The sequence below is a fragment of the Otolemur garnettii genome, unplaced genomic scaffold, assembly GCF_000181295.1.
Source record: "Otolemur garnettii isolate 467f Iridium unplaced genomic scaffold, OtoGar3 scaffold00053, whole genome shotgun sequence".
Taxonomy (NCBI): domain Eukaryota; kingdom Metazoa; phylum Chordata; class Mammalia; order Primates; family Galagidae; genus Otolemur; species Otolemur garnettii.
Genome location: NW_003852448.1, coordinates 9,727,818 through 9,745,998, shown reverse-complemented (window position 1 = coordinate 9,745,998; position 18,181 = coordinate 9,727,818). Strand labels below are relative to the sequence as shown.

At 38.8% G+C, this 18,181-nt stretch overlaps 1 protein-coding gene across 1 annotated transcript in view; it reads left to right on the top strand.

Annotated features, from left to right (window-relative positions):
• Nucleotides 1-18,181, top strand: part of CUL1 (cullin 1) — a 112,552-nt gene that overhangs the window by 38,869 nt on the left and 55,502 nt on the right. The gene's annotated exons all lie outside the window — the stretch shown is intronic.

The following is an 18,181-nucleotide window of genomic DNA, read 5'->3' as shown; positions in this document are numbered from 1 at the left end:
CCTTAGCTGGTTGAGCTATAGGCGCTGAGCCTATTTTTAGTTTTAAGTTTTTTTGAACCGAGTAAAATTGGCTTGTGAGTAATCTAATGCAGTGCTGGTAACTTAAAAGTCCAGTTCCTTAGTCGCAGTAGCCACACTTCAAGTGCTCAGTAGTCAGATAACAGAATATTTATGTTATTGTAGAAAGTTCTTTCAGACAAAAATTCATTTCCTTAATTGCAGTAGCCATATTGCAAGTATTCAGGTAGTAGGATATTTGTGTCAATTGTAGAAAGTTCTGTCGGGCAGTGCTGGTCTAAAGGGGGGGGGATCATTTGTTTATCTTTTCATTTATATATTGTCTGTGACTACCTTTGTGTTATGAAAACAGTTGAATAGTTGTATCAGATACTGTCTGGCCCACAAAGCTTAAAATATTTTAATTAATTTATTTATTTGAGACAGAGGCTCACTGTGTCACCCTCGGTAGAGTGCCGTGGCATCACAGCTCACAGCAACCTCAAACTCTTGGGCTGAAGCGATTCTCTTGCCTCAGCCGCCCAAGGAGTTGGGACTAGAGATGCCTGCCACAACGCCTAGCTATTTTTTGTGTTGCAGTTGTCATTGTTGTTTAGCTGGCCTGGGCCGGGTTTGAACCTGCCCTGGTGTATGTGGCTGGCACCTTACCCACTGAGGCACGGGTGACACCACCTATAATATTTATTATCTAGCCCTTTACAGGAAAAGTTTGTTGATCTGGTTGATCTCTAAAGGGACAGCACATAGAACAGCGGTTCTGTATTAAAGGGCCAGGGCATTAGGAAGGTTGAGAACCACTATGGTACTATTTTACAAATACCGTATTAAAAGTGTTTCACTCATTTATTATAGAGTCCATGATGTGTATAAGGGACTGTGCTGTACGTTGCAAAAATTATGAACGTGTAAAAAATGTCGCTCCTGCTATTCATATACTGTTTAATTTGAAGAGTTTCTATATTCCATACAAACGTAACACTGAAATTAGAGCTAAGCTAACTCAGATGAGAGCAGATTGCTACTGAATCTAGAGTGCTGGGATTACGGGTGTGACCTACCCCACCTAGCCTATAGAACATTTTAAAAAATTAAGAGCTTTACACTTTGGGAGGCCGAGGCAGGAGGAATGATTGAGGCCAGAAGTTTGAGACCATCTTAAGCAAGAGCCAGACCTTGTCTTTATAAAAAATTGAAAAAATTAGCCAGGAGTATTGGCGTACATGCCCAGAGGCTGAGGAAGGAGTATTGCTTGAACCCAGGAATTTGAGGTTCTGTGAGCTATACCACTATACTTTAGCTGGGGTGACAGAGTGAGACTCTGTTCTAAAACAAAACAAAGTCCCTAACTTTATTGAGGTATAATTCATCCTTTGGTAAAGTACACAACGGAGTGGTTTTCAGTATATTTACAAAGTTTTGCAACTGCACCGTTATTCTAGAACATTTTCAGCATCCCCCCCCAAGATAACTTATACCCCTTAGCAGTCCCCTCGCCTTCCCCCCAGTCCCTTTCTTTTTTTTTAGACGGAGCCTCAAGCTGTCCCCCTGGGTAGAGTGCTATGGCATCATAGCTCGCAGTAACCTCCAACTCCTGGGCTCAAGTGAGTCTCCTGCCTCAGCCTCCCAAGTAACTGGGACCACAGGCGCCCGCCACAATGCCCGGCCATTTTTTGGTTGCAGCCATCATTGTTTGGCGGGTCCAGGCTGGGGATTTGAACCCGCCACCTTAGGTGTATGTGGCTGGCGCCTTAGCCGCTTGAGCCATAGGCGCTGAGCCCCCAGTCCCTTTCAACCACTAATCTGCTTTGTGTGTCTGTCTATGAATTTGCCTGTGTTCTGCCTTCTTTCACTGAGCATAATGTTTTTAAGCTTCATCCTTGTAGCATGTGTCCTTGCTTTCTGTGACTGAATTGTATGGTTAGTCTGCATTTTGTTTGTTATTGTTTGTTATTCATCAGTGGTGGGTATTTGAGTTAGTTCTTCTTTTGGACAATTATAAATATGGTTATGAACATTGTAAGTTTTTATGTGGCTGTATGTTTTCATTTCTCTAAGGTGTATACATGTAGAATGCTTTAAACAGAAATAGTGTTTACTAAGTGAGGGGATAGATATTATTGATAATATAATTTCACCCAACAGATTATGTTTTGCTAGGTATGACTTTTTTTTTTTTAAATTTTCTAAGTAATAGAACTGAAGATGATGATTCCAGTGGTGAGACAAGACACTTAGTTGGGTTTCTGGTATGCAGAAAAACAGGAGTGCACTACTGTCAAGACCAAGGAACTTCCATGGCTGATCAATTTCTAGGAAGTTTCTTACTATTTTGTTTTTAACAAAATCATGTTTGTCCTTCGTCTAGAATATTTTTGCTTGTAGGACTGTGAAAAAGTTGAGACACCTCAAGTATGCTTGAGGGATGACTGAAGTCTTTTATTCTACAAATAATTAAATTCTTATAATTGATAGTCTAGTACCTGTAACTTTTATAAGGACTCTTATTGGGTATTATGTTTTCCTTCCACTTTTTACTGAGAAGATAACAGCTTCAATATTATTAAAGATAGCAGCTTTAATATTTATTAAAATTGAAGACTCTACAGTGAGTCTGAAATATCTTACTTTAATATGTTAGATATTATTTATGAAGTGATGGTTACAGCTTTGGTACTGTGTGTCAGGCATTGTGCTGGAAACCATGTACTTCTCTTGAGGCTTATATCACCCCTGACGGTGGTGGTATCTTTCTTCCGTTGATCTCAGAAAGCAGGTGTCTAAAAGTTTGAGGAACTCACCTCATTCTTATAGCAGCCAGTGGTAAGTAATGATGCTGATGCTAAAATTCTTAGCAGTCTGATTGTAGAAGTGGCCTTTGTCTCTATACAGACTTTAGATTTTAAATTTTTTTTTTTTTTGAGACAGAGCCTGACTCAGTTGCCCTGGGTAGAGTGCTGTGACCTCATAGCTCACAGCAACCTCAAAGTATTGGGGTTGAGCAATCCTCTTGCCTCAGCTTCCCAAGTAGCTGGGATTACAGGCTCCCATCAACAATGACCGCCTAGGTTTTCCATTTTTCGTAGAGACGGGGTCTTACTCTTACTTAGGCTGGTCAACAACTCCTGGGCTCAAGCAGTCCACTTGCCTCAGCACCTTGGCTAGGATTGCTCATGTGAGCCATAATATAGCTATTATATTTGAATGGATCGTATTCCTCTAAGTTTTAGATTTCCATATTTTCTTTATGAAGTTCTAAAGAAACATGTTTCATCACTTCTTCAACATGTTGGGAGACAAAATGGTAGATAGAATATATACTTTTGTGTTTATTAATTTAATTATTGAAAATCATAAAATTATACCTTCATCTGCATTTTCAATATCAGTGTAATTACGAGCACTGGAAGAACTGTAAGTCATCTGTCACATTTTTCTGGAGCTATCTTTGCATTGTTTACACCATTTAAAGTACAGGCCATGTTGAACATACCTGTATGTTGCTATTACTTCGGTTTCACCCTCGCCCCAGCTTGCGTTACAGGGCAGTTTTTCAAGAAGTGTTCTCTGACTGGTATATGTTGGATCTCCTCATAGCTCCTACCGCATTGTGTTTTAAAACAGTTCCCTAATAGCTTGTTCACCCTGACATTAAAATTTGCGGTTGTGAGGTTATGTTTCAGGTGCGTAAGGTTTAGGGAAGGAAGAGCTGGCAGTGTGTCTCACTGTTCTAGTATCACTCTTCAAAATTAGACACGCCTCATCAGCAGTTGGGAAAGGAAATGGGTTGGAAAGGAAAACTGGGTGAGAGAAGGAGGAGGAATCCTTTTCCTTCACGAAACTCCAGCTAAATAGCTGACAGCTAGATTTTTATCCCTTTATCCTGGAGAAGCATATGTGTTTCTAGAGAAAGCAACCTAATTCTGGATGTAAAATAAATAACAAACCTCTGGTGTTTGTCTTGCTATAATAGGAAGGTGGATTTTATTATACAGCATAAACATTTTTCTAGATTTTTCAGTTCAAAATGGCAAAAGAGAGAAAGTAATATAGGGAAAGAAAAAACAAAGCCCAGAACATCTACAAACAGAAAGATCTAGTTTAATTAGTTCTTAGCCACTTCTCAAGGGTTTCATTTTTTTCTTCTGAAGTTTTTGCCTTCAGCTCCTGCTGTATGTCAGTTCAGCACTTCCAACTAACTGTTCAATTATCATTTTCTATGTCTTAATTCATACAGTTACAGTGTAAGAACTCTGCCCCCCCCCCCCATATAGGAGAGCATTCCATGTAGTGGGTAAAATAATAGTAGGTTTCCTTTTGAACTTGAAATAGGTAATGAAATTTCTTACTCAGTTTATTGACAGCATTCTATTTCAGGTGCTGCGCCTGCCCAGACAGCCCAAGTGGGCTCCGACTAGAGGAGAGGCACACAAGGGGTACAGGGAAGTGGGGAGGTCCAGCCTGTTGAGTAAAGGTGTCAGATCATCTCTTGGAGGTTTCTGTTTGTTTTGCTGGACCCAGGCTTACTTGTCCCTTGGTTCCAGGTCAAAATTTTTTTTTCTGTAGTTGTAGTATAACTCAGATCTGTAATTTTAGCTTCTGGCAATCAGTAAAAGCTTTCATGGTGAATAATCTTTCTCTCTCTTTTTTTTTTAGAGACACAGTCTCACTTTGTCGCCCTCAGTAGAGTGGCTGGGTGTCACAACTCACAGCAACCTCCAGCTCTTGGGCTTAGGCGATTCTCTTGCCTTAGCCTCCCGAGTAGCTGGGACTACAGGCCCCTGCCACAGCACCGGGCTATTTTTTGTTGCAGTTTGGCTAGGGTCTGTTTCGAACCTGCCACCCTCGGTATATGGGGCCAGTGCCCTACTCACTAAGCCATAGGCACTGCCCATCTTTCCTTTTTTCTTTCTACCTGAATTCTCATAATCTTTGAGGTTTCTGTTTTTCTCCCTGTATTGCCAAAAACTATTTGACCTTCCATAGTGCAAAGCAGAAGTGTTAGTTGACTATGATCTTTCTGGAGAGAAGTTTAGAAATGTACTTGTAGGGCAGCACCCATAGCTCAGTGGGTAGGGCACTGGCAAGTTCAAACCTGGGCCCGAGCCAGCTAAAACAACAATGACAACTGCAACAACTAAGGAAGAAATTATATTCAAAAGCACATGTGCAAGGCTCTTCAGTGTCTTTCAATAATAGGAAACAATGGGAAACAACCTCATTCTTCAACACTAAGGATTCAATATAACTATAAACAGACAGTAAAAATACAGCAAAGATGGCTCAGTGCCTATAGCTCAACGGGCTAAGGCGCCAGCCACGTACACCTGAGGTGGCGGGTTCAAATCCCCAGCCTGGGCCCGCCAAACAACAATGATGGCTGCAACCAAAAAATGGCCAGGCGTTGTGGCGGGTGTCTGTAGTCTCAGCTACATGGGAGGCTGAGGCAGGAGACTCGCTTGAGCCCAGGAGTTGGAGGTTGCTGTGAGCGTGATGCCATGGCACTCTACCCAGGGGGATAGCTTGGCTCCGTCTCAAAAAAAAAAAAAAGAATTCTCTCCTGTGCTTTCTAAATTCTGCGTATAGAGCAGGCATTTTATAATTTATTAGTTTTTCTTAAGCAAATGTAAGTCCTAATTTGAAAAATTCTCTCTACCTTTCACTATTGACCTGGTACTATTAAAATAATTTTGGGGATTGAAAAAGTGTGTATCGGTCAAGAACCCACAGAAATTACTATATTACATAATTGTCTCAGTAAGTGATTTTTTAAATTAATAAAAGCATACTTTTTTTTATAAATTTGATTCAGACTTTTAAAACAAATTTTATAATTCATTACAATCAGTGGTAATAGTGTTTTTAAGTATGCTGTTAGATGTGAATTTACTTGCTTTGTGTGGGATATTCCTTTTCAGAAATGTGTCTAACCATGGACTGGAGAGGACTTTATTCATTTTAACTATGGACTGATTATACTGCATGGTGTGTAGGCCTGCTACTTTCGCCATCTTGTAAGGGGGTACTTTTGTTGTCACGTAAAAACAGGAGGAAATACTGTACTTTCTATACATCTTTTAGTATTCAATATCTTTCTTTAAATTTTCACTTTTTAAATTGCAGTTCAGAAAGAAATGGTAGCAGAAGATGAATCTGTTGTGTTTGATTTTGCTTTTTTAAAGCATTTGCAGTTATGTTGAGAAAAGTGGCTTTGTCACTCCATTGCTCACTTTGTCTCATGTATTTGTGTGCAGCCTTCTCGAGCACTAGGTAGTGAGCTCCGTGGAGTTGTTTGCCATGAGGCCTGACTGACGACCGGGGGGGGGGGGCACCTGTTGCAGGGCAGGTGCCCCGCAAGTGTCTGCTGAAAGACAAGAGTCTAGGCCTTGCCTTAGACTGCTTCACATCTGACAGGACCTTTTCACAGCCACTCTTGCATACCAACCAGGAAAAGAACATGCCTTGGCAAATGATTGTGTTTCTAGGATGACAGAAGAGTTGTAAGGCCTATTTTGGGAGACTGAACTAGGCTTGGCTCTATAAAATAAACAACCGTATACCTTATACCAGCGTTCTCAACCTGTGGGTTGGGACCCACAAGAACTGTATTAAAGGGCCGAGGCATTAGGAAGGTTGAGAACCGCTGCCTTACACCATTTCCCCAGCCCAGATAGACAGCCAAACAAGAGACCTCAGATGTCTGCCTAGATTCTTACCTGCTTTCTTACCAAAAGAAGCTTTACCATGGGGTCTTAAGACAAGAAGCCAAAGTTTTAAAAGTCAAATGTGTGGGTTTGTTAGACTCTGTTGCTGCCTTAGTGTAATATAAAACAACTAACTCACCGTTTGGCTGAATGACACTTTCATTTTATCCCTTTTTTTGATTTTTAGTTTATTTTTATTTCTCATGTTTTAAATTTTCCTTTTTCATCTTAATTCCTCTATTTAATCTTTTCTTATGTTCTATTTTAATTTTCCTGCTTTAAGAATAACTTTTAAAGTGATTTTTTCCTAAATATAGTCTTAATTAGTTTTTTTTTTTTTTTGGACAGAGTTTCTCTTTGTTGCCTTCAGTAGAGTGCCATGGTGTCACAGCTCAACCTCAAATTCTTGGGCTTAAGCTATTCTCTCTCCTCAGCCTCCCAATTAGCTGGCACTACAGACACCCACCACAACGCCCGGCTATTTTTGTTGTTGTTGCAGTTGTCATTGTTGTTTTTTAGCTGGCCTGGACTGGGTTATAACACACCAGCCTCTGCGTATGTGGCTGGTGCCCTACCCACTGAGCTACGGGTGCCGCCTTGTTTAGTTTTTATACCAAGTGATTTATTAACACTTAATTTACGCACACATTGGGACAGCAGGTAGTACCTGTGGTCTACATGAGGGGAGAAGCAAAATGAGCCTGAGTCATGAGAGCAGGTGGAAGACTGACTTGCCTTGTAGCTTCTTTTATAGGGCCCTGCAGGGCTTATTCTTCAGGAAAAAGCAGCCACGGATATTTCAGGAATATTTTCATTTAAAGGTTCCTCCTTGAATGTGGAGAATTCTCCCCTCCAGATGATACCTTGTATTGTTCCAGTGAGGCCTGAAGAGGAGCTGGGTTCCCTGGGTATCTTTCTCTTAGGCAGCTTCTGTTACCAAGATCTGCTTTTTCATTTTCTGATAACATTTTCCCCACGTACTTTAATAAAGTGTCAAGCTGTTGCCCTGGGTAGAGTGCTGTGGTGTCACAGCTTACAGCAACCTCAAACTCCTGGGCTTAAGTGATTTTCCTGCCTCAGTCTCTCAAGTACCCAGGACCATAGGCACCCACCAGAACGCTAGGGTATTTTTTAGTTGCAGTTGTCATTGTTTTTGGCAGGCCCAGGCTGGATTCAAACCCACCAAGCTCTGGTGTATGTGGCTGGTGCCCTAGCCACTTGAGCCACAGGCGCTGAGTCAGTATATTTCTTGATTTGTTTGTTTGGTTAAGTATTTTTAGCATTTTTGTTCATGTGGGATATTGGTTAGTGTTTTTATTTTTTGTAGTGACTTGATTACTATAGCATTATGAAAATCTTAAGTAGTTTAAGTCTTCCAACTTTGGTGGGTTTTTTTTGTTCCCAATATCACAATTGGACCTAATCTAGGCCCTTTCCATTCTTTATATGTTTTATGTTCAGCTTGTCAATTTTTACCCTAAAAATTCATTGACTGGAAAATTAAACATTGAATTTTTTTAAAAATGCCTTCCTTGAGATAGAATTCCTATGGCATACAATGCACTCAGAGCGTTCATTTCAGTAGTTCTAGTGCATGTCTAGATAGATGTGTTCCATGATCATGACTTTCAGTCTTAGGACATTTTCATCATCTCAGAAAGAAACCTGCACCTTTTAGTTGTCACTCTGTTCTCCCTACTCCTACTAATCTTTCTGTCCGTAGAAATTTGCTTATTCTGAACATTTGTACAAATGTGATATTAAGGACTGAATTGGGGCATCTCCACCCCATCTTGAAGCCCCAACTCCCAGTGTATTTGGATGATACTTGGAGGTGGGGCTCTTGGAAGAATAATTAAGATTAAATGAGTTTGTGAGGGTGGGGCCTTAACTCTGATAGGATTGGGTCCTTGTAAGAAGAGGAAGAGACACTAGAGAGCTTTCTCTCCGCATGCATGCAGAGGAGAGGCCCTGGGAGCACACAGCGGAGGCAGCGCCCGCAAGCCAGGAGGAGAGTCCTTACCAGAAACCAACCCTGCTGCCATCTTGATCTTGGACTTCTAGCCTTCAGAACTGTGAGAAAATAAATTCCTGTTGTTTAAGCCATCTAGTCTGTGGTATTTTGTTTTGGCAGCCTAAACAGACCAGTACATGTGATCTTTTGTGATTAGTTTTCTTCCACTTCATCCATGTTATAGTATATATCAATATTTTATTCATTTTTGTGGTAAAATAATACTCCATTTTATGGATATACCACATTTTATTTATGCATTCATCAGTTGATGGACATTTGCATTATTTCTTCCTTTTGGTGATTATGATTAGTGATGGATGCTGTGAACATTTGTGTATCAATTCTGTGTGGACGTACGTTTTCATTTCTCTTGGATGCCTAGGAGTGTAATTCCTGGTCAGGTGGGAACCCTATGTTTAATCACTTATAGAACTGCCAGACTATTTTCCAAAGTGGCTGCTTCATTTTTCTTTCCCGCTAGCAATGTGTTGGGGTTCTGTTTCCTTCGCATTCTGGCCAACACTTATTTTCTGACTTTTTGATTCTTGCCATCCTAGTGGGTATGAAGTATTATCTCGTCGTGGTTTTGATTGGCATTTCCCTGATGAGTAATGATGTTAAGCATTATTTTTTCATGTGCTTATTTGCCATTAGTTTATCTTTGTTGGAAAGATGTCTAGTTGGGTCCTTTTGCTATTTTTTTAGTTGGGTATTTGTGTTTTTATTAATGAGTTGTAAGAATTTTTATATTTTAGATATAAATCCCTTATTAGATGACTTACAGATTTTCCCCCCATTTGTGGGTTTTCATTTTCTTAATGGTGATCTTTGACAAAAGTTTTACATTTTCATGAAATCCAATTTATTTTATTTTATTTTTTGGTTACTTACACTTTTGCTATCATCTAAGAATCCCTTGCCAATTCTGAGATCACAAGGATAAATTCTGTTTTCTTCTAAGCATTTTATAGTTTCAGTTCTTAGATTAAGTCTTTGATCCATTTGAGTTAATTTTTGTAGATGAGATAAGGGTCCAACTTCCTTGTTTTGCATATGGCTATCTAGTGTTCTCAGTACCATTTGTTGAACAGACCATTTTTCCTCCATTGCATGGTTTTGGCACCCTTGCCAAACATATACAAACATGAGTTTATTTCTGGATTCTCCATTCTATAGCATTCTTTAATCCTATGCCAGGATCTAAAACTAATTTCTGTAGTTTTAGAGCAATTTTTGAAATTGTGAAGTATGTGTCCTCCAACTTTGTTCTTTTTGAAGATTGTTTTGGCTGTATTGGGTCCCTTGAAATTACATATGAATTTTGGAGTCACCTTGACACTTTCTACAAATAGGCCAACTGAGATTCTGATAGGGATTGTATTGAATCTGTAGATATGTTGTATCTTCATTATCACTTAATTCAAAACATTTTACAGCTTTCCTTGTTTCTTCTTTGACCCTTGGATTATGTAGAAATTGTTCCGTTTGGAAATACTAGGTTTTCCAGTGTAGCCCATTGTTACTAATTTCTAATCCCCCCCCCCCTTTTTTTTTAGTGCCAGAGTGCTTCACAGCTTCACAGCTCACAACAACTTCAAACCAAACTCCTGGGCTTAAACTATGCTCTTGCCTCTGCCTCCCAAGTAGCTGGGACTACAGGCACCTACCAAAACACCCAGCTGTTTTTAGAGACGAGGTCTCATGCTTGCTCAGGCTGATATGAAGCTCATGAGCTCAGGCAATCCATTCAACCTCGGCCTTCCAGAGTGCTAGGATTATGGGCGTGAGCCAACACACTTAGCCTATAATTCCATTTTTTTTTTGGAGACAGGAGCCTCAAGCTGTCCCCCTGGGTAGAATGCCGTGGCATCACAGCTCACAGCAACCTCCAACTCCTTGGCTCAAGTGAGTCTCCTGCCTCAGCCTCCCAAGTAGCTGGGACCACAGGCGCCCGCCACAACACCCGGCTATTTTTTGGTTGCAACAGTCATTGTTGTTTGGCAGCCTGGGCTGGATTCGAACCTGCCACCTTGGGTGTATGTGGCTGGCGCCTTAGCCACTTGAGCCACAGCTGCCGAGCCTATAATTCCATTTTTATCAGAGAATAAGACATGTGATTTTAGTTCTTTTAAATGTATTAAGACTTGTTTAATGGCCCAGAAAATAAATGTAGCCTATGTTGGCAAATGTACCAAGTACTCTTGAAAAGGATGTGTTCTGTAGTTGTTGGGTGTAGATGCTGGAATATGGGGGCTGATCCTATCAAGTTACAAGAGATGATTGTGCACATCTTTCCCCAGCTCCCCATTTAGTAATGTCCTGTTGGTACATTGTAATCTGCCATAGTGGGAATATTATACTACAGATAAATCTGCAAAGGCTGTATATTGGAGCTTTTTCTTTCTTTTCTTTTTTTTTACCCCCCCTTTCCCCAGCCAGTTTACCTGTATAGAATATTCATCTATCTCTTGATTGTTTTCCTGTGGTCTAGTTGCTGAGAGAGGGATATTAAAATCTCATCCTTTGATAGTGAAAATCTCTCCCTCTCCCTTTTATTCTGTCAAATTTTGTTTCATGTCTTTTGAAATGCTTTTATTGGAAAAATCAACTTTTTTTTTTTTTTTTTTGCAGTTTTTGGCCGGGGCTGGGTTTGAACCTGGCACCTCCAGCATATGGGGCTGGCGCCCTATCCCTTTGAGCCACAGGTGCCGCCCAGAAAAATCAACATTTTTTATTGTGTTTTTACTAAGTTAACATTAATGTTATGAATCGTCCCTCATCATGTCTTACAGTGTTTTGTCTGATCGTTTGGCCTCTTTAGCCTTCTCGTGCTTAGTGTTTGCATGATAATCTTTTCTCATCCACTTGCTTTCAGCCTATATGTATTTTTTAAATTTAAGTTGTCTCTTTTGTCTATATATCAAGTAGTTTTAATATTTTGTCTCTCAGACCATCTCTACTTTTTTTTATTGAATGATAGCTGTGTACATTAATACCATCTCTACCTTTTGATTGCAGTTTTAGCCCATTAACATTTATTATAATTATTAATAGACTCATTTTAGGCCTGCCATTTTAATGTTTTTTTTCCTCTTTAAAACAGTTTGTTTCTGCTCTCTTCCCTTCTTTTGGATTATTTGAAATTTTTTAGAATTCCATTTTAATTTATCTGTTAGTTTTTTAAAATTATACCTCTGTAGTATGTGAGTATGTATATGGTGAGAGAGGTTGCTATGGGGATATAATATGCATTTCCCTTTCTTACTTTGTGCTACTTAGAGCTAATGTTGTATGAAATCACAGAAGATGTAGAAACGTTATACTTTTATGGTTTCATTTATTTACTGCCTACACCCTTTATATTATGTCTACATACATATTAAAACCTATAAGAATTATAAATTTTTGTCTTAAGCCATCCTTTGCATATTAAAGAATTAAGAAAAAGGGGTGGCTCCTGTGGCTCAGTGAGTATGGCGCCAGCCCCAGGTACTGAGGGTGGTAGGTTTGAACTCAGCCCTGGCCACACTGCAAGAAAAAAAACAGCCAGACATTGTGGTGGGCACCTGTAGTCCCAGCTACTAGGGAGGCTGTGGCGCCACAGCATTCTACTGAGAGCGATAAAGTGAGACTCTGTCTCAAAAAAAAAAAAAGAAAAAAGAAAAAAGATCTTTTACATTTATCTAGTTATTTACTGTTTCTAATGTTCTTCATTTCATATAATGTGAGTTTGCTTCAGTCTAAAATGTAGATCTGTATTATGTGAATTCCCATAGTTTTACTTTATCTGAAAATATCTTCATTTTTGCCTTCATATTTTTTTGTTTGTTTGTTTGTTTGTTTTGAGACAGAATCTCACTGTGTCACCCTTGGCAGAGTGCTGTGCCGTCACAGCTCACAGCAACCTCAAAGTCTTGGGCTTAAGCGATTCTCTTGCATCAGCCTCCCTGGCTGATGACTACAGGTGCCTGCCAGAATGCCCAGCTATTTTTGTTGTTGTTGTTATTGTTGTCATTGTTGTTTAGCAGGCCCTGGCCGGGTTCAAACCCACCAGCCCCAGTGCATGTGGCTGGTACCTTAACCACTGAGCCACGGGTGCTGAGCCATTTTTCTGTTTCTTTTTGTATCAGTGATGTTGGATTGTGCCGTTACCTTATTCTAAGACAAGACTACTGTAAGCCTTCTTTTGGCTCTCTGGTACCTTTAGATAGTTTTTATATTTTTCCAGACATTATAGTTATTTGCTAAAAATGTGGTTAGGTACCTTCCTACTAGAAGTAGAACCATGGTTTACAGGTGCTCACTAACTATTAGGATGAGGATGAACTGGAGGTAGAAAGTGGAAACGAGACATATTTTGTGTTAGCAGGAAATCAATAACTTATGCAAAGGTAGATTAGTCAAAGAATAGTACAAGCGTATGATTTAAAGATGTGTACATATCCTCTTGAAAAATGAAGAACTACATCTGGAAACAGTTAAAACTGGTTGCATTATGGAGAGGGAGGGTTGGATCATAGCACTCTGGCTTGGTATTATAAGTTCTTTTGCATTATTTCATCTCTTTAACTTAAATATAACTTAGTAGACAAAAATATTAGTACACAGGAAATCTACTAACCATTTGTTATAATATTTTGTATACCTGAATAATGGTGAAGAGCCATGCTAATCTGGGAGTGAATGTGGTATTAAACCCTGGGTAGAAACTCTGAAACAGCTTTTAGGGATCTCCTTTCTATTATAATTGTGCCTTTCAATCTATTCTTTATTTTTTCCCCCTGAAAATAGTTTTATTAGTTGACAAATATTCCAGTGTTTGAATGTAAATTATATAATGTATTTAGCTATTTTTCTTTGTTGGATATTTTGGTTATTTCTATGTTACAAAAAAAATTTTTTTTTAATTTATGGTTAATATGATTAAGTTTCATATGAGGGTACATATGATTAAGTTACATTCTTTGCATTTGTAAGTCCAAAGTCTGAGTTGCAGTTGAATCCTTCACCACCTCTCAACTATTCTGTTAGGTACCATGTGTATGTACGTGTCAGGGTCCTCCTTAAGGAGGTAGGGGATTGGAGGAGGAAGTAACAGAAAAGAGAAAAGGAGTTCTGTGCACTGGACTTTCCTCCACAAAGAACAATTGTTGAGAAAGATTTCTGTAGCTAAAAATTTTTAAGGTCCCCTCCTACCCTTGCCTTCCAGGAGTTACTGTTATTAATGTGTGTAACCCTTTGTCTGCATGTACAAAGGAACCACACTAAAATGGTAAGTTGCTCTTTCCACTGATGGATGTCTTTTTAACATCTTTCCACTTAGCTCTGTGAATATGCCATAGTTTGCTGATTCAAGTGTACCACAAAGTCTGTAGTGCATGGTACAGTAGTTGGTGGGGTGGTAGTGAAGGCACAGCTATCATTAAATGCACCTGTGCACACTTGAGTACAACCTATTCTTTCTGTTAGCAAGCCATTTAAGGACCATTTGAGGAATCTGCCCTAAGGAAAAATCTTTTGCTATCAAGAAAACGCAGGATCAAACTTACAAAATGAATGAGAGCATTTTACAAGAAAATCTTGGCATCACTTTTGGACTGTTACTTAAAAGTGTGGACATAGTGGCTCAGAGGATAATATGTGGAAGAACAAAGACATCCTTAACAAGTGTCATGGTGATCAGCATTGTTAGACTGTGTTAACATTTTAGCAGTATCTTAGCCAGTTTATTTACTTGTACTTACAAGACTGTTATGCTAAATTTGTTTAAGTCTGAAACAGGTAATCTGTTAGTAAGTAAAAGTAAAAGCTCTATCTGCTAAGAATGCATTATATCATTTTAGTTAGCAGAATTTTCTTTGTGATACTTAAAAGTAATAATAAGTATTATGATAGCTGAAATTTGGCAAATATATTTTAGTCATTTTAACCACTGTATATCCAAGACATTGTTAAAAGCTGCATACTATATCCTCAGATAGATACAACAATGGATTTAATTAATTCCATTTGACAAATATTACAGGATTGTTGCTGTTCAGAGCAATGCTGTGTTAGTTTGCTAGCTAAGTATTTGTGTACTTAACACGATCTCTTCCCTGTGATAAATGCTTATGAACATAACTGCTGTATCAAAAGCAGTACAGTTGAAGACTTGTGAATATTTTCAAATTTTACTCCAGAAACAATAGTGTGTGCTCTGAGTACCATTGTGTGGAAGTTCCCATTTTCTGCACCTTAGCTATCATTGAGTTTAATCGTTTCTTAAACACTTTTGTTAATTTAATACTTGGTAAATAATAATTACCAAGGAACAGAAGTCAGGCTAAACTAGATAAATAACATAAAAAATTCCAGAGCCAAGAACCTAGCACTGGGTGCTGGGTGAAATACAGCAAAGTAGAATGCTTTGCACAACAATAAGAGGACTCCTCAGGCATTTGAGAAGATGGGGAGAGCATTGAGACCCTCTGCGTGACAGACAGCCTGAGGTTCGGGTGCAGTGGGCTAGCTGTGGGGGAAGTGGGGGGGGGTGCACATTGAAAAGGAAACCAAGCCTGGTGTTGGGTAGAACGTGGTTAGAGGCAGATGTCTCCATGAAAGTCTGGAACGCTAAAAAGCCTGAATCTCCTCTATTGAAAAGGTGAACCGAAAAAAAAACAATTGATCTACTCTCTCACAGAGACAACTACTAAAGTATTTAAGCTGAGCTCTGGATGTTTGAAGGGTGGGGAAATATGTCTTGAGAATTTGTAACCCCAGGTGTGTTTGGGGTTTGAGTTCACTGAGGATGAAGGAAAGCTGGGAAGCACTGGAGAGGGTCCACAGTGGGAAAAAGGTTCATGACATGCAACAGAAGTAGACTCTGAAGAACTTCCAATAAACAGGATTGGAGAAAGCTTATAAGTATGTTAGAAATGACAGAAAAGAATCAAAATTATAAAGGAACAAATCACTGGAAGACAAGACACTTTTTAAAAAGAAAGAAATTCTATAAATGTAAGGTGAAATCATTAAACAGTAAATTTGACACAGTTGAAAGAGAATCACTTAACCAGATGGTGGATACGGAAAATTAGAAAGTTTAAACAAAGATAAAGTGATGGGAAATAATTGAAGACGTTAGCTGTGGTGTGGAAGATAACATGAAAGTGTCCAACATACATGTAACAGAAGAACTAGGAGAAAATAGAAAGGTGAGTAGAAATATTTGAAGAGGTCATAGCTAAGAATTTTCCATATTGGCAAAAGGCCAAATGTGTGTGTCAACTGTTAAGGTAACCGGTGCAAGATTATAAATAGAATGTACAAGTCCAAACTAATACAAGGACTGTAATGGAACAAGTAAACTGCTATTTCAATAGAAAGGACAAAGGGAGAAAGTGAGAAGCACAGAAGAAGTAAAATAGAAAACACAGAAATAGGGTGGTAGAAATGAATTGAAATGTTACGGTGAAGCAGTTTAACTGTAAAAACCAAACTTTCCCATCAGAATGTCAGACTTAAAGACCTTTCCTTTCCTTAAGGAAAATTCTAACCAAAAGATAGGGATAACTGTATCAATATCAGGTACAATAAGTACCGAGGCAGTATTGTACACAGTTGCTTCTTAATGATAAAAGGAACAAATGGCCAGGAATGTAATTCCAAGTTTGCGTACTTACTAACAGTGCCTCAAAACATGTAACATATTCGAGAGAATTATGAAAGAAATTGACAAAGCCATTACTAGATTGGAAGATTTCAATAAAAATAGTAATTAATAAAGACAAATCAGTAACAGTATAGAAGATCTGAAGAACAGAATTGCCTGCACTGGAAAATGGGCATGCTTTGCAAGCACGTGGAGGAAAACTGGTCCACCACGCTCCCACCCTGAAAAATCACGTATTCAGTTACAAATCTCATCGCATTTTAGAGAAACTATCAAAAATATTATACTCTGATTTTTTTCTCTGATTTAATGAAATTGAATTTTTTTTAAAGGATTAACAAAATCTAAACAGTTTAACTCTTAAAAAGACAGACTGGAACAGAGAAAATATAACTGAACAATAAGGAAACCACATACACATTAGACTTGGGCGATACAGCCAAAGCGTGTGTAGAGGAAACTAATGTCAGTGTTTTGTATGTTTTTTATTAATAGTCTAAGTATTCTGAGTGTTTTAATTGCTTATATTAAAAATGAAACAAAGGAAAGTCACAAAATCACCCAAAACGAGCTATATACAGAGAGAGCAAATGTAAAGAAAGAAGTAAATTAGAGCAGAAGTGAAGATACAATAATGCAAAAGAATACAAACCAAATCGCATCTTTTAAAAAGTCAAACTTTTGGCAAAACCAGTCAGACAGAACCGCGGCACAAGCAGAGCTCATTTTACTGTGCTCTGCTTTGTTGTGGTTCACAGATAATTGCACTTTATTCTACAAAATGAAGATTTGCAGAAACCTCACATCAAGCCATGTGTATTGGCGCCATTTTTCCAACAGCAAGTGTTCACTTTGTGTCTCTGTGTCACATTTTGGTAATTCTTGGAATAGTTCAGATGCTTTCATTATTATTCTTTCTGGTAAGGTAGTCTGTGATCAGTGATCTTTGATGTTACTATTGCAGTTGTTTTGAGATACCACACACTGCACCCATATTAAGACGTCAGATTTAAGGAGTAATATATGTGTTGCGACTATACCAACTGGCTATTCTCCTGTCTTTCTTCCTCTCCTTGGGTCTTCCCATTCCCTGAGTTATAACAGTATCAAAATTTGGCTAATTAAGCCTACAGTGGCCTTAAAGCGTTCCAGTGAAAGGGAGAGTTACACATCTCTTGCTTTAAATCAAAAGCTAGAAGTGATTTCAGCTTAGTCAAGAAAACATGTGGAGTGCGAATACAGGCCAAAAGCTAGGCCTCTTGCATGACACAGTTAGCCAAGTTGTAGATGTGAATGAAAGTTGTTGAAGGAAATTAAAACTGAACCATGGATGACAAGAAAGTGAAACAGCTTTATTGCTTATTTGGAGAAAGTTTTAGTGGTCTGGATAGAAGATTAAACCAGACACAATATTCTCTTAGGCCTAATCCAGAGCAAGGCCCTAATTCTCTTTAGTGCTGTGAAGGATGAAGAGGGGTAAGGAAGCCATAGAGAAAAGTTTGAAACAGTACAGACGGTTTATGAGGTTTAAGGAATAAACCATCTCCAATTTAAAGTGTAATGTAAGGTAAAACAACAAGTTACCTAGAAGATCTAGCTAATAAGATCATTGGTGAAGGTGGCTACACCAAACAGATTTTCAACATAGACGAAAGAGCCTTCTAGAAAAATGCCAACTTGGACTTTCTTTCTTTCTTTTTTTTTTTTTTTTTGAGACAGGAGCCTCAAGCTGTCCCCTGGGTAGAGTGCTATGGCATCACAGCTCAGCAACCTCCAATTCCTGGGCTCAAG